Below are 2760 nucleotides of genomic sequence, written 5' to 3'. Positions count from 1 at the left end.
GGGGGGGCAGAGAGGGACCGGGGGCCCCGGGTGCACGCATCATGCTCCAGCGCACGGCGGCCATCCAAGGCTGAAAGGAAGCATCCGGGAAGACACTTTACATTTTGTGCTTGTTGTTGTTCTGTTTATATTATTTAAGGGGTGATAGCAGCCCCCCCCCACCCCCCCATGAAGAAATACCAACAAGTCAATAGACGGCCGCCTGCTGTGAGGCGGATAGAAAAGGCTGTGATCAGGAAAACTATCAATAATTTAAAGACGTGTTTTGACAGGAAGGCCTGCTACGCGCCAGCGACTTCGTCAGCTGGGGAGGTCCAGGACTCCAAGAAGCAAACAGGAAGAGGGAAAATGGCGGCGGTTGTCCTGCTAAATATTGCTGTATTTGTTGTCAAGTTGCTAACACTGATTAGTGCTTTTGTGCTACGTCTTCTTATTGACCGTAAGACCACCGGCTGTTGAAGCACGGACTCCAGGAATGCACCAGGAAGTCACGATGAACCTGCAGGTCATGTGTCCTGTTTCCAGGTACTGCTGGCTGCCACCAGGCTGGGGGGGGGGGGGGCGAACCGGGACAAGCGTCGGTGTGGAATGCCCTCCATTCAAGGGAAGACGGTCCTGAAGGTATGGAAAAGGGGGGTTGCCAGCAGCTTGGGGTAAAAACCGTATTTTGTGGACTATAAGTCGCATGGGAGTCTAAGTAGCATTTTTGTTGTGGGTCATTTGTTTTCCAAAGTACTAGACCCAGACAGACATGACGTCATCTTGGAAGAAGAATAGAAGAATAGACAACAGGCCGAATAGGTGTAAGGTAATGCTAACATGATGCTAACATGACGGTTATTCATCTACACCAAAAATAAACAGAAAAGGCGTCCAGTGTTTATGTAACATAAGAAAGAGTTTAAAGTACACTAACTGTGTAGTTTTTGTCTCGGCAGTAAGAGTGTACGCCAGTCCCTAACACCTTTGTCAGTGATGGGCAAACTTTGTCTCCGCTGCTCGATTCCTGTGTGTTCCGCCTTTGTAAGCTAACGTCTCCTGTTTAAATGTGGACTTGTGAAGGAGTAGGAGATATGGTGTGACAGTATAGAGCGCCCTCTTGTGGCTGTATGTCAAGTCATGTATATATTTGTCACGTATAAGTCGCAGGAGCAGCCGACCTGTGAAAAAAGTGTGACTTCTATTCCTTAAAAAAAAACGGTAATTCAGGGCCGACCTGTGAGGTCAAAGCCTGTAATGGAAGCGATCCTTCAAAGAGACCACTGTCGCCTTCTCCTTGCAGCGAGCTGTGCAGACACGCTACTCTGTGGTGCTTCCCAAATGTGGATGTTCAAGGCTGATCATCATCATCATCATCATCATCCACAAGCAGAAGACAGGTAGGTGATGCACCGTGTCACGTAGCAATGTATCATTACGGAGAAGAATGCAATGGCGGTGGCCCCCATCTGGAAGTCCTGTGTGGTCGACCACCACCAAGTATGGTGTCGATGTAGCATGGAGAAAGGATGTCATCCTGTCCAATCCCAAGGTCAACATAGTCCAATGTGAGCAATGAGCCAGGCCATGTTGGTTATCTCCATACATTGTCAAGTCAAGTAGTACTTATGTAGTAGTGAATCCTAATCTGTAGTAGTTGTTGTAGATGAAGTTCATGTTGGTGGAGATGCGAGCTAGTGAGAGGTAGTATCAGTGTTTGTTGTCCATGGTGAAATGGTGATTGTTTGTCCCACCCTCTGTCAGGTCCTGGAAGGCAGCACGGCAAGGAGGCCACCTGTGTCCAATCATCCAATCAGCCAGCAGTCTAAAGCTCCCCGGACTTCAGTGTTGCCTTTCATTTGGGAAGAGCCACGTCACGGACAGGAGCAGCAGGTGAATGTTGTTGTGAGGACTGAGCTGCTACGAGCAGTTTAGAAGAAAGGCTAAAAGTTGTACCTTTTTTGTGTTCCAGGATCCACGGGCTTTGTGCTGATCTCCCGGGGCCCTGGTTCCCTGGTTCCAGTGTGTGTGAGTATAAATGAAGGTATGAAGCAGTTGTCTTGACTGTGTCTTTTGGTAACGTTTCAGGTTGGTGGTGTGGCGGCAGAGCAGTGGAAAGAAGGCACCGTGGCTCCAGAAAAGGGTCCTTGGTTCCAGCGTGTGTGAGTCCAAAGCAAGGCAGCTAAGGTGTGTAGTACGTGGTTGACTTGACTCCAGAGTGTTTGTGGTGAGCTTTCAGGTTGGCGTCTCCAGAACAGGCCCTTGTGCTGTGTGAGTCAAAGGCCAAGGGAACAACGGTATGTAGTAAGTAAATTGGTGTTAAAGTGTCTTTTGGTATCATTCCAGGTTGGTGGTGACGGAGCAGTGGAATGCAAAGAAGGTGCCATGGTTCCAGAAAAGGTAGGCTACCACAGAATGGGCCTTGGTTCCAGTTTGTGAGTAAAAAGCAAAGCAGTAAGCGGTTGACCTGATTGTCTCATGGTAACCTTTCAGGTTGGTGGTGAGGTGTCTGAGTCCAAGGCAGCTAAGGCATGTGGTAAGTAAATGGATGGTTCATAGTGTCTTTCAGGTTGGCAGACCTTTGGTAACATTGTAGGTGTGCTGTGTCTTCAGGAAAGGTAGGCAACCACTAAACGGTCCCAAGTTCCAAAGGCAAATAGATTGTTCATGATGTCCTTTGGTCATGTTTTAGGTTGGTGGTGCTGTGGCTCCAGAAAAGGTAAAACCTTACTTTAAAAAGTGTTTCTGTGCAGACTGCTCTTCTTTTCCAGGTTCATGTGT

At 48.4% G+C, this 2760-nt stretch overlaps 2 long non-coding RNA genes across 2 annotated transcripts; both read left to right on the top strand.

The window, feature by feature from the left end:
* The first annotated feature begins 802 nt into the window (after positions 1 to 802).
* LOC144899585 (uncharacterized) lies at positions 803 to 2116 on the top strand. Its single transcript, XR_013627865.1, has 3 exons — positions 803 to 1379; positions 1744 to 1872; positions 1952 to 2116. It is a non-coding gene; the product is annotated as an uncharacterized LOC144899585 (long non-coding RNA).
* Positions 2113 to 2744, top strand: LOC144899584 (uncharacterized). Its single transcript, XR_013627864.1, has 3 exons — positions 2113 to 2166; positions 2326 to 2379; positions 2473 to 2744. It is a non-coding gene; the product is annotated as an uncharacterized LOC144899584 (long non-coding RNA).
* Positions 2745 to 2760: the final 16 nt, after the last annotated feature.

The sequence above is a fragment of the Doryrhamphus excisus genome, linkage group LG7, assembly GCF_037039965.1.
Source record: "Doryrhamphus excisus strain RoL-2023G ecotype Guam linkage group LG7, RoL_Dexc_Guam_v1.1, whole genome shotgun sequence".
Taxonomy (NCBI): Eukaryota; Metazoa; Chordata; class Actinopteri; order Syngnathiformes; family Syngnathidae; genus Doryrhamphus; species Doryrhamphus excisus.
This window is presented reverse-complemented; position numbering and strand designations above follow the sequence as displayed.